Below are 17,520 nucleotides of genomic sequence, written 5' to 3'. Positions count from 1 at the left end.
CACTTTTCTTCTGAAGGACATTCAGCTAAGAGGAAGGGACCCTGGTATTCTCTCTGAACTGGAGGGAGTTTCACTGTCATCTAGTCCACTCCCTTCATTTTGCATATGAGGAAACACAGGCCCCCAGAGCAGTGGAGTGGCCCACCTTGGGTAGCATGCACAGTTCATGCTGGAGAAGGTCAGCCTCTGGGTGGCCACAGCCTGCCCCGGGCCCAGGATTTCCTGGCCAAGGGCAGCACACGCAAGTCCAGGTTCACCTCCTCCATGCTCATCACCTCTTTCTGCACAGAACTCTTTTCCTTCAAGGGACTATGAACTCAAGTCTCCTTCCCAAGCTTTGGCACTGGGCCATTTTACCTCTAGGAAAAGTAAGCAACCTCCCCTGAAAGTATGCAGTATCCTGATGTCCACTCTTGAACACGGAACAGTAGGACCTTGAGAGAGTGATGCAGTTTGTACCCTCCTCACAAAAGGCCAAGTGTGCTTCCACTACAATAACCTTCATTTCCCCCAATCCCCTGGCGAAACTGTGCCTGCCAACTGGCAGCACAACACGTAAGCCACAGCCAGTTCTGGGCTTGTGTTGAATTAACTTTTTTTGTAAAGTAGGCTAATAGTTTGGAAACTGTCATTATGCAATTAGTATTCATTTTGAAATGTGGTTATTTGTGCTTTGCCTTGATCCATGTCACACTCTCTCCTTCTCAGATGTCACCCCAATGCTCTGGGGCAGGGATCCAAAGTGCAACAGTATAAATTTAATTTTCAAATGCACCCCAATGGTCTGTATGCCTCCCCGTGCAAAGCGTAGATCTTAAGGAGACTGTCTGGATTCCCAACATTTACATGCAAATATTTTTAGACTCTAGGAATACAAAAGACTCCCTCTGAAAGCATGCTAAGTTGTGTTTCACACACAAGGGGACAGAAATGATTGCAGAGGTGGCATCCAGGCATGGGCAGGATAATTGATACACCTGGAACCTTCTGAAGCACAGCCCCCAGAAAAAACTAATGCTTCTCTGAGAAGTGCAGAGCTGGAACCCGATTTTCTATTCTTGGCCCAAGAATCTTGGTTTAGGGGAAAAAAAAAAAAAAAACAGGGGGCAGAGTAGAGATTAAGGAATAGTCTGAACAGTTCCCCTTGAAAGAGAGAGACAGAGATGAAGCAAAAGATGCTTTGAAGTCGGGAGTGGAAAAAGAGGCCTTGGTGATGTGTGTCCATGGCTGAGCTCTGAGCTATTGCTGGGGGGCAGGGAGCTGGGGAGTCAGTGGGCACTGGAAGCTGGGTAGTGTCTCTGGGAGGTAGCCAGTGGGCACAAGGAGGTGGCCCTGGCCAGCTGGGCTTTATAAAAAAAAAAAAGAAGAAAGAAAGGAAAAACAGAACTCAGGTTAATATGCAGATCAGTCCTTAATAACTCCTTTCATACTCATCACAAAGTAAAATAAGGAAGCCCCTCTTTCTCCTTTCCTCTCATCTCCACATTCCTTTAACTCAAATGATCACCTCAAGGGATCTCACCAGGATGGAAATATTCACGAGGAAAGAAGGAAGGTCAGCACAGAGAGGGAGCCCTACTACCCTGTGATTGCCCTAGCCCAGGTCCCCAGCCGCAGCACCTCGGGGAAAAAAAAAACACCCAAGGTGGTTCTATATCTTCATTTTATCCTGAAGAACTTTCCAGGGATGTCCAATGAATTCCATAGGTCCACCTACCATGTCAAAATCGCAACTCCAACAGGGAGTTAGATAGAAATATTGCAGGGTGCTAAGTTGGTTTTTCTATTGTTTATTTAACACAAAGGCTTAGACTTCAGGCATCTGCATGGACAGATCTGTTCTTGCATTAAGTGAAACTATTCTATATCCTCATAACTCTCTCGGCTTAACACTCTGTTTAAGAGTTTAATTAGGTCCCATTTATCTTTGTTTTTATTTTCATTAATCTAGGCAGCAGATTGGAAAAGACCTTGCTGCAATTTACATCAGAGAGTGTTCTCCCTATGTTTTTCTCAAAGAGTTTTCTAGTATCTGGCCTTCCATTTAGGTCTTTTATCCATTTTGAGTTTATTTTTGAGTATGGTGTTAGGGAGTGTTCTGATTTCTTTCTTTTACATGTAGCTGTCCAGTTTTCCCATTACCACTTATTGATAAGACTGTCTTTTCTTCATTGTATATTCGTGCTTCCTTTGTCATAGATTAGGTGACATAGGTGTGTGGGTTTATCTCTGGATTTTCTATCCTAATTAAACTTAAAATCTTTTGCACAGCAAGGAAACCATAAACAAGACAAAAAGACAACCCACAGAATGGGAGAAAATATTTGCAAATGAAGCAATTGACAAGGAATTAATCTACAAAATACACGAACAGTACATACAGCTCAATATAAAAAAAATCAAAATATGGATGTAAGATCTAGACATTTCTACAAAGAAGACATACAGATGTCCAAAACTCACATGGAAAGATGTTCAACATCACTAATTATTAGAGAAATGCAAATCAAAACTGCAATGAGGTATCACCTCACACGGATCAAAATGGCCATCATCAAAAAATTTACAAACAATAAATGCTGGAGAGGGTGTGGAGAAAAGGAAACCCTCTAGCATTGCTGTTAGGAATGTAAATTCGTAAGCCACTATGGAGAACAGTATGGAGGTTCCTTAAAAAAAATTAAAATATGATCCAACAATCCCTTTCCTGGGCATATATCTGGAAAAAATAATAATTCAAAAAGATACATGCACCCCAATATTCACTGCAGCAGTATTTACAATAGCTAGGACATGGAAGTTATCTAAATCTCCATTGACAAAAGAACGGGTAACAAATATGTGGTACATATATACAGTGGAATATTACTCAGCCATAAAAAGGAACAAAATAGTGTCATTTGCAGCAACATGGATGGACCTAGAGATCATCATAATAAGTGAAGTAACTCAGGCAGAGAAAGACAAATATCATATGATAACGATTATATGTGGAATCTTATAAAAACAATAAAAGTGAACTTATTTACAAAACAGAAATAGAGTCACAGATGTAGAAAACAAACTTATGGTTACCAAGGGGAAAGTTGTAGGGAGTGATAAATTGGGAGATTGGGATTGGCATATACACATTATGATACATAAAATGGGGCTCCCCAGGTGACACTAGTGGTAAAGAATCTGCCTGCCAATGCAGGAGACATAAGAGACACTGGTTCCATCCCTTGGTCAGGAAGATGCCCTGGAGGAGAGCATGGCAACCCACTCCAATATTCTTGCTTGGAGAATCCCATGGACTGAGGCGCCTAGCAGGCTAGTCCATAGGGTTGCACAGGGTCAGACATGATTGAAGAGACTTGGCATACACATACATAAAAAAGATAAGTGACAAGGACCTACTATCAATATATGGCACAGGAAATTCTACTCAATACTCTATTATGACCTACACATATGGGAAAAGAATAAAAAGAGTGGATACATGCATATGTATAACTGATTCACTTTGCTGTACACCTGAAAATAATACAGCACAGTAAATCAACTATACTTCAATAAAAATTAATTTTAAAAAAGGAAGAATGATCAATCCATTCATTCCAAACAGAAAGTAATGAAGCTGGTTACTAGCTGTGATCTTAGTAAACATGTGGGACATGAAGAGATGAGGAAGTCATCTTCACAAGTCATGAGGTTGCTATCCTGGCAACAAGTAAAGTCAAGGTCAGAAACCAAAGTCCACCCTACTCCTCCTTATCATTTTGTCCCCTGTGAACCATAAGGAACCATTTTTGCCTCTATTTACTGGCAAAAATCAAACAATATTTTTAATAACTCTGTTAATACCTCCCCTGCTACATTTCAGGAACCTCTGCACAAGTATAGTGTGTTCTCCCAAATAACAGTTTATAATATTATACACCATGTGTGTGTCAGTCACTCAGTCATATCTGACTCTTTGTGAGCCCAGGGACTGTAGCCCACTAGGCTCCTCTGTGCATGGAATTCTCCAGACAAGAATACTGGAGTGGGTAGCAATTTCCTTCTCCAGGGGATCTTCCCCACCCAGGGATCAAATCTAGGTCTCCAGCATTGCAGGGAGATTTTTTACCATCTGAGCTACTAGGGAAGCCCTATTATACTCCATCCTCTCAATTGAATAACATGACATTTCCAGGGAACTTCAGTTTATCAGGACTCTATATTTATTACAGGAAAAAACAAATTGCCAGGGAAGTCTTTTTTCCCTCTTCTCTTTAAAAGTTTTTTTTTTTTAATTTAATTTTCCTGTTTTATTTTTCCTGTGGGTTTCATTGTGCTCTGCTTTTTATAATCATTTAGGGAAAGTCTCAGGGGTCAGCATGTGCGTGCTCAGTCGCTTCAGTCATGTCCGACTGTTTGTGACCCCATGGACGCCAGGCTCCTCTGTCCATGGAATTCTCCAGGCAAAAATACAGGAGTGGGTAGCCATTCCCATCTCCAGGGAATTTTCCTGACCCAAGGATTGAATCTGAGTTTCCTTCATTGCTGGCAGGTTCTTTACCATCTGAGCCACCAGGGAAGCCCTTATATTCCTTATTTGCACAGTAAGCTTCCCAGGTGGTGCTAGTGGTAAAGAACCCACCTGGCAATGTAGGAGTATTAAATGCAGGTTCGATCCCTGGGTCTGCAAGATCCCCTGGAGGAGTTCTTGCCTGGAAGTATTCTTGCCTGGAGAATCCCATGGACAGAGAAGCCTGGTGGGCTACAGTCCATGGGATCACAGTCAGACACAACTGAGGGGACTTAGCTTGCCCACACAAAGAGCACCTGAAATTTCTGTCCACTGAGTACCCTATTTTCTTATTCCTCCATTGCACCAACGATGTTGTTTTACATCTAACAACAACAACAGTGAAAAGTGGTGTGCATGCTAAGTCACTTCCACTCCCTTTTCTTTGTATTAAACTCTCTCTCTCTCTCTTTTTTTTTTTTTTTTTGACCACGAAGCCTGTGGGATTTCAGTTCAAGGACTAGACCAGGGATTGAACCCAGGCCCTCAGCAGTGAAAGCTCAGAGTCCTAACTACTAGTTCGAGCAGTGTGTGCTTAGTCGCTTAGTCCTGTCTGGCCCTCTGTGACCCCATGGTCTGTAGCCCGTCAGGCTCTTCCCTCCATGGAATTCTCCAGACAAGAATACTGGAGTGGGTCGCCATGCTTTCTCCAGGGGATCTTCCCGACCCAGGGATTGAACTTGTGGCTCCTGCCTTGCAGGTGAATTCTTTACTGCTGAGCCACCAAGGAAGCCCCCAAAACAGGTTAGTGGTTAAAAACTTTTTTTAGTCTTGCAATCGCTTAAACAGTTAATGGCATAATTGGAAAGGACCCACATATTCAAATGGACAAAGGTCCCCCTCCTCCCTCCCCCTGGCCTCCCCACCCTTCTCCTTCCCCACTCCCCAATCCCATTCCCAACCCACTCCCATCCCCATCCCACACCTTTAGTCCCACTCTCAGACCTCTGCCTGGGGGCTCTGAGTGCCAGCCATGACCTCTAAAGAGTCTCAAATTGCAAGGTGAGTAATGAATGGAAGCCACTCCCATAGCCATATGGGAATGCCCCACTCCCATAGCCCATGACACACAGTGGTTTAACTTCAGTGAAAAAAGAATCTATATAGTGACTGTGTAAAAAAGATGATTCCATCCTCTGGGCTGAGCTGAGATTCCACTGGAAAACCCACTCCACCCCTTCGCCAATCCCCACTCCCCTGCCCCCCACCCCCAAACCCTAGCAAGCAAGCCTCCACTGGTCACCTGAGCCTGCCTGCCTACATGCTCTGGCCACCCCTCGCTTCCCATTGAAGAAGCACAGTCTGCTTCCAGGAAACCAGGTAAGCACCTTGCTACTCAGAGGGGGTGTTTTTCCTGGGACTAAAGTTCTTACCCACCAACCTTGTGGCACGTGGACCAACCATTTTTGCAAAGTTGGCTTTTATACACAATCAACACGAAAACAGACTGGTTTCATGAAGGTCAACCAACAAGTTTCCCCACTGAAAACATTCTTATTAGAAATTTCCCACAATTGCCCTCCCACGTCACAAAACTTTTCTGATTCAACTTAGCTCTTGAATCTCACCCTGTTGTTTCTGCATAGAGGATATCCAATAGTGTGGTCAATTGTTTTTTTCCTTTAACATCATTTCATAAATATTTTTCCATGCTTGCATTCATGTATTGGAATTCGCTTATAGTTTTTCCCCTTGGTAGATAATGAGAAATCAATAGGTATTTGTTGAATTAATACACATCTTTTGGGGATCACAAAGAGTCGGACACAACTGAGCGACTGAACTGACTGACTGACTTGTGGGCATAGGTAGATGTAGACAGAAAGTTTTTTTTTTCCAACATTATTTTCTCAGGCTTAATTTATGGGCTTGGAATATGTCAATCAGAGACCAAGAATTTTTTCATTGCTCTAGTTACCTATTGCTGTAGAAGGAGTTTTAGTTAAAAACGCAAGGTTTGGACTTCAACAAAGTTTGATTAAGCTGCTTCTGCCTATGCTGGCCATCTGAGGGTTGACTGGTTACCTCATCTCTCTGAGTCACAGATTCCTCCATTATTAAATGAGAGAAACAAAGTCTCCCTGCACAGAAGTGTTATGTGGAAGGTGAGTTGGCTACTGTGGTTATTATGATCACCACTTCCAACAATATGGTTTCCCCTAGCCTTACGAATATTGAATTTTATCTTTCATAACAATTAAATAGGTATAAATTAGTACATTTTTTGTATTTTTACTTCCTTGTCCCATGAAAGTGAAAGTTGCTCAGTCGTGTCTGACTTTGTGACCCCATGGTCTGTACAGTCCATGGAATTCTCCAGGCCAGAATACTGGAGTGGGTAGCTTTTCCCTTCTCCAGGGGATCTTCCCAACCCAAGGATTGAACCCAGGTTTCCAGCATTGCAGGAAGATCCTTTATCAGCTGAGCCAAGAGGGTTTAACTATTTTTTTCAAGTATTGATTTATGCTAGGCACTTTTTGTTCTGCAAATTGTCTATCCTCTTCCCCACAGTTGGAATTGTACATTATCAAATAATTGTGCTAATGAAGAGCTGTCTAGGGGACTTCCCTGGCAGTTCAGTGGTTAAGACTGTACCCCTACGGCAGAAGGGGTGCAGGTTCAATCCCATCAGGGATCCTGTATGCTGCCTGGCATGGCCAAAAAAAAAAGAGTTGTCTCTTCTAGCCTTTAGATTTGATTTTAGCTGATTTTAACTCACTGAAAATCCCAGCTGAGATCAGTTGTGCCCTATAGTAGATGTATGCTGCTGCTGCTGCTAAGTCGCATCAGTCGTGTCCGACACTGTGTGACCCCATAGATAGCAGCCCAACAGGCTCCTCTGTCCCTGGTATTCAGAATACTGGAGTGGGTTGCCATTTCCTTCTCCAGTGCATGAAAGAGAAAAGTGAAAGTGAAGTCGCTCAGTCATGTCCGACTCTTAGCGACCCCATGGACTGTAGCCTACCAGGCTCCTCCGTCCATGGGATTCTTTAGGCAAGAGTACTGGAGTGGGTTGCCATTGCCTTCTCCGAGGAGATGTATAGTTCTAAGTTTATTTTTTTCTGCATTGCTATCCAGTTGTTCCAAACTCCTTGCTTACTAAAAATATTTTGCTCACTGTTTTAGGGTGCATATTTGACATCTATTAATGTTATATATGCTAAAAGCTATTTCCAACCTCTCTCGTCTGTTCCATTGACAAATATTTCACCTTTAAGCAGCACCACAGTCTTAAAGATTATTGCTTTGTAGCCTGCTCTAATTCATGGTGAGATGAATCTTACTTATTACGGCTAAGACTATTTTTTGGTTTTCTTGCTTATTTTCCTCTTTTAATCAAAACCATGTTAAAAAGTTAGAAAATCATTGGGAACAAATTGTCTTCTTTACAATTATGCTGTTTTTCCATTCAAGAGTAGGTGTATAGCAGGCCATTTTCCATTTTACAAATCACACCTGAAACTTAAATAGTCTGCAAGTATTGCTGAAGTCGCACAACTATTCCCTAATTTAGTCTCTCTTTAGAAAGAGGAGCCAGTTCTCTTTCTAACATTCAGCAGCTGGGTAAGCAGAATAATACCTCCTCCCAAAGATGTCCATAATCCTTGGAACTTGTCCTATTCCCTGGGATTTGTGAATATGCTACATTACATGCCAAAGGAGAATTGAGGCAGAAGATAGAATTAAGGTTGTTAATCAGTTCAGTTAAGTTCAGTCGCTCAGTCGTGTCTGGCTGTTTGCGATCCCATGGACTGCAGCACACCAGGCTTGCCTGTGCTTCACCAACTCCTGGAGCTTACTCAAACTCATGTCCATTGAATCAGTGATTCCATCCAACCATCTCATCCTCTGTCGTCCCCTTCTCCTCCTGCCTTCAATCTTGCCCAGCATCAGGGTCTTTTCAAATGAGTCAGCTCTTCGCAACAGGTGGCAAAAGTATTAGAGTTTCAGCTTCAGCATCAGTCCTTCCAATGAATATTCAGGACTGATTTCCTTTAGGATGAACTGGTTGGATCTCCTTGCAGTCCAAGGGACTCTCTAGAATCTTCTTCAGAAGCATCAATTCTTTGGTGCTCAGCTTTCCTTATAGTCCAACTCTCACATCCATACATGACTACTGGAAAAACCATAGGTTTGACTAGATGGACCTTTGTTGGCAAAGTAACATCTCTGCTTTTTAATATGCTGTCTAGGTTGGTCATAGCTTTTCCTCCAAGGAGCAAGCACCTTTTAATTTCATGGTTGCAGTCACCATCTGCAGTGATTTTGGAGCCCAAAAAAATGAAGTCTGACACTGTTCCAATGTTTCCCCATCTATTTGCCATGAAGTGATGGGACCAGATGCCATGATCTTAGTTTTCTGAATGTTGAGTTTTAACCCAACTTTTTCACTGTCTTCTTTCACTTTCATCAAGAGGCTCTTTAGTTCTTCACTTTATGCCATATGGGTGGTGTCATCTGTTTATCTGACGTTATTGATATTTCTCTTGGCCATCTTGATTCCAGCTTGTGTTTATGCAGCCTGGCATTTCACATGATGTACTCTGCATAGAAGTTAAATAAGTAGGGTAACAATATACAGCCTTGACATACTCCCTTCCCGATTTGGATCCAATCTGTTGTTCCATGTCCAGTTCTAACTATTGCTTCTTGACCTGCATACAGATTTCACAGGAGGCAGGTCAGGTGGTCTGGTATTCCCATCTCTTGAAGAATTTTCCAGTTTGTTGTGATCCACACAGTCAAAGGCTTTGGCATAGTCAATAAAGCAGAAATAGACATTTTTCTGGAACTTTCTTGCTTTTTTAGTGATCCAATGGATGTTGGCAATTTGATCTCTGGTTCCTCTGACTTTTCTAAATCCAGCTTGAACATCTGGAAGTCCACAGTTCACGTACTGTTGAAGCCTGGCTTGGAGAATTTTGAGCATTGCTTTGCTAGCGTGTGAGATGAGTCCAATTGTGCAGTAGTCTGAACATTCTTTGGCATTGCCTTTCTTTGGGATTGGAATGAAAACTGACCTTTTCCAGTCCTGTGGCCACTGCTGAGTTTTCCAAGTTTGCTGGCATATTGAGTGCAGCACTTTCACAGCATCATCTTTTAGGATTTGAAATAGCTCAACTGGAATTCCATCACCTCCACTAGCTTTGTTTGTAATGATGTTTCCTAAGGCCCACTTGACTTCGAATCCCAGAATGTCTGGCTTTAGGTGAGTGATCACACCATCGTGGTTATCTGGGTCATGAAGATCTTTTTTATATAGTTCTGTGTGTTCTTGTCACCTCTTCTTAATATCTTCTGCTTCTGTTAGGTTAATCAGCTGACTTTAAAGTAAGGAGATGATCTGGATTATCTGGGTGGGTCCAATGTAAGCACAAGGGCCCTTAAAATTAGAAAGAGGAAGGCAGAAGGGTAGGTGAGAATGATGAGATGTGAAAAGAACTCTGAATGGCCTTGCTGGCTTTGAAAATGAAGGTGGGGGCTGCTGCTGCTATTAGTTGCTAAGTCATGTCCAGGTCTTTGCCAGCCCATGGACTGTAGCCCACCAGGCTCCTCTGTCCATGGATTTCCCAGGCAAGAATACTGAAGTGGGTTGCCATTTCCATCTACAGGGGATCTTCGCAATTCAGGGATCAAACCCGAGTCTCTTGCTTAGCACACAGATTCTTCACCACTGAGCCACCAGGGAAGCCTTGTAAACTACTGAGTTGGTGTTAATTATTTTTAGCAACTTTAGCAAGCTAGTATATTAGCTAAGTGAAAGCTGTGCAAGTATTGTCCTTATACGGACCCTTGTGCTCTCTGCCCTTAACCTTCTACCCCTGAGGCCAGTAAAAATTAGCAGGCCTGTCCTTGGCCCCTACCTTTTTGACTCCCAGAACATAGGAGATATCTTTCCAGAAATTAGTTGCTTCTGTTCAGGATATTCTATAACCACTTTGTTTAGCCCACCCACTTTTGTTCTTCACCCATCATCCCTAAGACACTTGGGAATCTGTAGGTGCTAATAACTGGTGGGAAATGAATAGGAGAGCTTGAAAGTACCCTCCCATTATACCATCTCCCCGGGGTATGGTGGGGTAGTTGGTGAGTGATCAAATTTATAAAATGTTTACACCATCCCACGACTTTCTCAAACATACATCTTGGCCCTGCATGTCTGGTTCATGGAGCGACCGCCTGCTTTCTCTTATGCAGATGGGTTCTGTGGCCTAGCACCCCAGTCCCCACCATCAGTGATCCCAAGCAGAGGCCCACGAGGGGTCAACGCTGAGGTCACCACCAGGGCGCATGTGAGAACATGATAGCCATCCTCTCCAGTGGCTCGCTCATGGCCACTCATGACTACAACCATCACTTGTGCTTGACTTCCAGTAACAGCTCATGTGGAAGTGCCAAATACCCTGGGGAACCACCCCCACCACTCGGATCTCCCCAAAGCAGACCCAGGACACTAGTGGACCAGCTGTTTCTTCGGGAAGTCCACTCTCCCATTCATGGCCACAGTGTTGGAGTTCCCAGAGCACTCAGAGTCTGCCCAGGTTTCCACCGGCATGATCACCTGTGACCTGGCTCAGGAAGCCATGGGGAAGCAGCAGCCCAGTGGCCAGCCTGGCAAAACCAACTGCAGGCCCATGTCCTGAGTGATCACCACCAACTGCTAGGCTTCCTTCCAAGGTGCTAGGCTCATCAGAACCCTTCCCTTCTTGTCCCCTCCCCAAGACTAAGCGGGTTGCAGCCAATGGAAGCAGTTCGGTTTTTAATATCAAAACAGCAAAACATCAAAAAGGAAGTTGAGAGAACCCCACTCTCTACTTTTCAAGCCACAGGAGAGCCTTCCTTACAACTCATAACCCTGTGCCTTGCACCAAGTAAACAATAAACTCCAGGCAGTCAGCACACACACACACAAATACGTCTTCACTTTCAACTCCAGAAAAGATTTCCCAGAATCACCCGGCTCTAGTTTTCAAGTGTCTGAGAAGTTAGTTCTTAGGATGAAAAATCAAGAAGCTTTATGGATGAGTGGATTTGAAATTTCCACATCAAACCTGTTGTGCCTTTGACAATTAAAATGTTTAGAATTAGAAGGAAAAATGTCTTCATCTCAAAGTAAAAAGTATACTTTCATTTTACTTCCCATGTAAAGATGTATAGAAGCACCAAGTCATGAACCAGATATTGCTGGGTAGCATAAGATGGAACCAAGCCTTTTGCTGAAGCACATTGATAGATGTAATATATTATAAACCATCCCCCTTTTGGTGGCTTTTATTTATTGAGTCTTTATTCTGTACCAAGTAATATGCTAAATAACTTAAATGGATGATCTTATTTGATCATCCCGTTAATCCTAGGAATTGGTTACTATTATTTCCATTTAAAGATGAAGAAAATAAATATATAAATAAAGATGAGACAGCTGTTGCCCATGGTCAGAAAATGAATACTAATGCATATATATGGAATTTAGAAAGATGGTAACAATAACCCTGTGTACGAGACAGCAAAAGAGACACTAATGTATAGATCAGTCTTATGGACTCTGTGGGAGAGGGAGAGGGTGGGGAGATTTGGGAGAATGGCATTGAAACATGTATAATATCATGTATGAAACGAGTCACCAGTCCAGGTTCGATGCACGATACTGGACACTTGGGGCTGGTGCACTGGGACAACCCAGAGGGAGGGTATGGGGAGGGAGGAGGGTTCAGGATGGGGAACACAGGTGTACCTGTGGCGGATTCATTTCAATATTTGGCAAAACTAATACAATATTGTAAAGTTTAAAAATAAAATAAAATTTAAAAAAAATAACAAAATAAAATAAAATAATGAAAAAAAAAAAGTTAGGATACGAAGTCTGTCTGACTCTAAAGCCCTTGTTCTGGCAAGATTAATACAATGGTGAAGCGCTTGGATGCTAGTGTTAGAGCAATCTGGCTTCCAATCCTAGCTCCGCCAGTTGTTTATTCTATCTGTTTGTTCCTGGGAAAGTTACATAACTTCTATGTCTTCTGCATTCTTCTCTCTAAGGTTGGAATAATAGAGAACTGATGAGAGGAATAAATAATTTATGTACCTAGCATAGCCTTTAGCCACAGAGTAAGAACTCAGGAAAGACTCACTACCGTACTTCCCAGGTGGCTCAGCAGTAAAGAATCTGCCTGCAATGCAAAGCAGGAGATGTGGGTTCGATCCCTCAGTAGGGAAGATCCCCTGAGAAGGAAATGGCAACCTACTCCAGTATTCTTGCCTGGAGAAGTCCATGGATGGAGGAGCCTGGTGGGCTACAGACCATAAGGTTGCAAAGAGTCAGACACAACTTAGCAACTAAACAACAACAACAAATTAGTCTATACTGTCTCCTATCATCATATATGCCTTCCATATCACCACCTTTCATATGCGGCACAACAGAAAGAGGCAGGTAGTCTGGGTTCTTGTGACAGCTCTGTTACTATCTCTGTAATTTGAAGAATTCACTTATCTATGTTATAGATAACCCTCTGTGTCTATGTTGTTTCATACAAATTGTTAGAGAAAAACTCAGTCCCATCTACACAAAGCTGTTCTAGGGAGCAAGTGAAATCAGACATATTTTTTTAAAAAATCAGAAAAGTATAAAGGGATAAAGATATAATGCAGATATAAGTAATCATTCCATCTATTACTTTACAGAGAATGTAATATCCTATTCATATTTCTACTCCCATTCCCCTTTCTTAGTCTAGCCCTTCTTAGTCTTATTTCTCCTCAAAGAAAGAGAAAGAATAAGATGGATAACATGGAGAATTAAAAAGTTAGAGTGGATGTTTGATGATAATAAAGAATTGGTCATGTTTTGGCTGTGATAGTAATACAGTAGATCTGTTTATTAAAAAGGTTTTGTAGAGACACATATTGAAATATTTGCTGATAAGATGATACTGTGTCTGGATTTGTTTCAAAATAAATCCAGGGATAGGGTAGCAGTATTGGAGAATAGGTGAGGGCACTGATGTATCAAGATTGGCCTTGAATGACAGTCATTAAAACTGGATGGTGTGTGCATGGGGGCTCATCTTATTATTCTCTCTACCTCTGTATATGTTGGATTTTTTTTCCATAATAAAACGTGAAAAAAAATCCAGGGTTTCAAAGTCATATGCCTACAGAGTCAGGCAGGTAACATAAATGAGTGAAGCAAACTGGATGGAAACTGTGGAAACTGGGAAAGAATATGTCTCATCCAAAGGGGGCGGTGGTCCTCAGCTCCAGCTGACTGTTACTGGATAGGGCTGGGCTGCCACATTTTCCAAATTTTTCAAGAGAAGGCAAAAATAAAAAGTTTTATATGAAATCTTCCAATCCTTAAGTGTTGATAACTCATTCAAATATGTTGTATAGATGCTATGCTGGCCAACTAAAATCCGAGAACCAGACTCAGCCTGCAATCGCCATTTGTAACCTCTACCTACAAGGCCAACTTCAGGCAATTTTCACAACTCGGAAGCAGTAGAAAAGTGATAAAAAGCTCTTCCAAATCAACAAAATTAGAATGCCATCATTCTGCCCTGATCTTCCTCATTACAAGTTCTGCTCCTATATATGCTTTGTTCTCCGTCCTCTGTTCCTACCTGTGAGTTTGTCTAACTTTATCTTTTACTCTTTTTACCTAGTTCTGATCTCAAATCCCTAACCACTGAGAACCAGGACACCTTGAAGTTCCAAAACAAGAGGCCTCCTGATAACAAACGAAGCTTTAGGCCCCACCTGACCTGACTCTTCTTTCTGACACATTTTGCTGCTCTTCTTCATGATAAGCAGGTAACTTGGGAGAGTCTTAAGGAACACTGTGCCCTAAGGGGCAAGAGAATGGACTGGTAATGGCAAGGTATCCTAGCAGAGGAGCAGGTCTTGTGTTGTCCATGAAACCCAAAGTATTCATTCCTGACTGACAACCCACAGGGTAGGCATTTGGTGTGTGTTTCTTAGTCATGGTGATGAGGGAGAGGGTGGATCTATTCTGAGACCTCCACTCTCCCTCCCTCACTCCTTCTCCCATAACTACAAGCTTATGAGATGTCTGGGGGGATGATAAGTATACAGTTGATCTAAGAGATGAGGGCAGGCTTTCTGAAAAGCAATGTTTAAGTTGACATGAGAAGGATGAGTAGGAGTTAACCAGATGGCAAATGGATGGAAAATATTTCAGGCAGTGAATGAGTAAAGTGTACACAAGAGCCCCAAGGTATGAGAGCAGTTGGCACTTTTGAAAAATTGACAGAAAGCCGGTGTAGCTGCAGAAAGGAGAAGAGTGGCTAGAGACTGAGCTAAGGCAGCAGGAAAGGGCCAGATGATGTAAAGCCTTGTCAGGTCCAAACTGAAGAGCCCAGTGAGTCCAGGACACTGTGCTGGACACAGTGGAGGCTATAGACACAGTGCAGACCTGGTCCCTGCCTTCCAGGAGCAGACAGTAGCCAGCAGGATATTAGGCAAGGGCCATCAGGGTTGCTAAAGAATGTTATTTGGAGGTATTGAGGAGGAAGTGATCACTGTGTGTGTGTGTGTGGCCATGCCATGTAGCATGTGGATCTTAGTTCCCCAGCCAGGGATCGACCCTGTGCCGCCTGCATTGGAAGCCCAGAGTCTTAACCACTGGACCACCAGAGAAGTCCTAGAAGCGGTTACTTCTGAATGGAGGAAGAGAAGAGGCAACAGTTACTTGAACCCTGAAGGATAAATGGAATTTCAACAGACAGAGAACATGGTCAGAGAATGTCTGGCAGTGGGTGCAACCTGCACAAAGGAGCAGAGGCAAGGCTGTTCAGAGCTTACTGGGGAGGAAAGGAGAGCAAAGCTGAGGGTGGGAACAGACTTTGAGAAATGATGCTATCGTGCAGTACAGCTTTGGGGGGGCCTTGAATGCCAAGCTATTTTGTCTTCATTCTGTTGGTAATGGAGAGTTACTGAAGGCTTTTGACTAGAGAATCCAGTATTGGAGGTAACAGTAATTTACTGGGAAGTCATTCCTTTTAATGGCACCCCACTCCAGTACTCTTGCTTGGAGAATCCCATGGATGGAGGAGCCTGGTCGGCTGCAGTCCATGGGGTCACAAAGAGTCGGATACGACTGAGCGACTTCACTTTCGCTTTTCATTTTCATGCATGGGAGAAGGAAATGGCAACCCACTCCAGTATTCTTGCCTGGAGACTGCCAGGGACAGAGGAGCCTGTTGGGCTGCCGTCTTTGGCGTCGCACAGAGTCGGACACGACTGATGCGACTTAGCAGCAGAAGCAGCAGCAGTAGCAATAACAACAGAAAATGAGTGTGATAATATCACTTTTTAAATAGTGTTAACAAAATAGAAATACAATGAGACATATACAAGATATATAGCAAACAGTTCCCAAAAGCATCCACATTTTTATACTACCTCAAATCATGTTAGCTTTTCAATTTCTACTAATACAAGGAACATTATTCTTTTAAAAAAAATAGGGACAACAACAACAACAACAAAACCCTTAACTTTTGCAATGATCTCAGCAACTAAGTTAGGAAGAAAGCCAGGCTACTTACTATCTCCAGTTAAAAATATTTAGTGCAAATTTTTGGAACCTTCCATGAACTGCTGAAACACACAGTTTAAGCATTCAAAAATCAGTTTAATTACCATATTAGCAAACTGAAAAAGAAAAACTATTTCAATAGATGCAGAAAAACCATTTGGCAAAATATAACCTCCATTCCTGAGTAAAAAAAAAAAAAAAAAAACACTTAGCAATCCAGGGATAGATGGTAATTTCCTTAATCTGTAAAAGACAACTATGAAAAATACCCAATTAACATCATGATGGTAATAGACTGAATGCTTTCTGCTTAAGGACATAAACAAGGCAAGGAAGTTGAGGGAGTTGAAGGTATAGTCTCAATTTTCTCTGTGAAGGAGACATTATTCTCTGCCTATGCCCAATTTTCTAACTCTATCAGTTTATTATTGTTCACAGATATTGAAAGACTAACAAAGAAGAAAAAGAAAACTTGGCTTTGGGTAAGTAATGTAAAGCCCAATTCATCCATTAGAATCACTTGCTCTGCAGTAATTCACGAAGCATCACCATGCCAAGCACTACACATAATGGGATATGCACTTCGAGGATTTCAGCTGTAATGAAGCAATAGTTCTCAAACTTTGGTATGCATCTGAATCATCTAGGAATACTAAAGTGCATATTTCTAGGCCCTAACTCCAGAATATCTAATTCAGTAGGTCTGGAGTGGAGCCTGGGAGTCAGAGAATCTATTTTTTTAAAAGCTTCTCTCAATTCTTGGTACTGATGCAGGTGGCTCCTAGACTCCATTGGATATATACTGTAGTAAAGACATCACAAATATTTTGCTATTTGCTATTTAGGTTGCTATATTTTGCAACCTAATTTTGCTATAAGGACATTGGATGATGACACTACTGAAACATTCCAGCTTCAGGGTTATCTGTTTATAGCATCCTAAGCCACAAAGACATACTCTTCAAAATTTCTCTACCCCTGCCTCCCAAGACCCCACTCTCTTCTAGGCTTCCTCCCTGTTCTCTGGCTGCCCACTTGACAGTTTGATAAAGACCAGCTATGTATTGAGATATGTGAAATTCCCAGAGGAAGAGGCATTTTGGGGACCCCACCCTGCTGAAATCATATTTGTTTCTGCTTCTCTGCCCTCTTGGCCATTCATCCCTTCTCTTCTTAACCTCTGGGATCATCTCTCTTTATCATCAGGGCTGTCTATGTACAAAACAATGGATCACATTGTAAGTGTAATTAAGGCCATTAAGGTCAAAAATAATTCCATACAGTGAAAAGATAACACTGATAAGCTAACCCAAATTACATTTGTTTCCTGTCCACATTAATTTGTTTTGCACGTGCAGAATGCAGGTGAAAGAACAACATGCTGTCTGACAGGCCCTGAAAAGCAGCACTT

General features: G+C 42.3%; 1 pseudogene; it reads left to right on the top strand.

Annotated features, from left to right (window-relative positions):
• Window positions 1-10,853: 10,853 nt before the first annotated feature.
• Window positions 10,854-11,261, top strand: LOC147340898 (pancreatic progenitor cell differentiation and proliferation factor pseudogene; annotated as a pseudogene).
• The last annotated feature ends 6,259 nt before the right edge of the window (window positions 11,262-17,520 follow it).

Source organism: Bos grunniens, chromosome X (genome assembly GCF_055505025.1).
Source record: "Bos grunniens cultivar Pamir isolate PY7600 chromosome X, Bosgru_T2T1.0, whole genome shotgun sequence".
NCBI lineage: Eukaryota > Metazoa > Chordata > Mammalia > Artiodactyla > Bovidae > Bos > Bos grunniens.
Note: the sequence above shows the minus strand (reverse complement) of the source record. Positions and strands in the feature narration are given on the sequence as shown.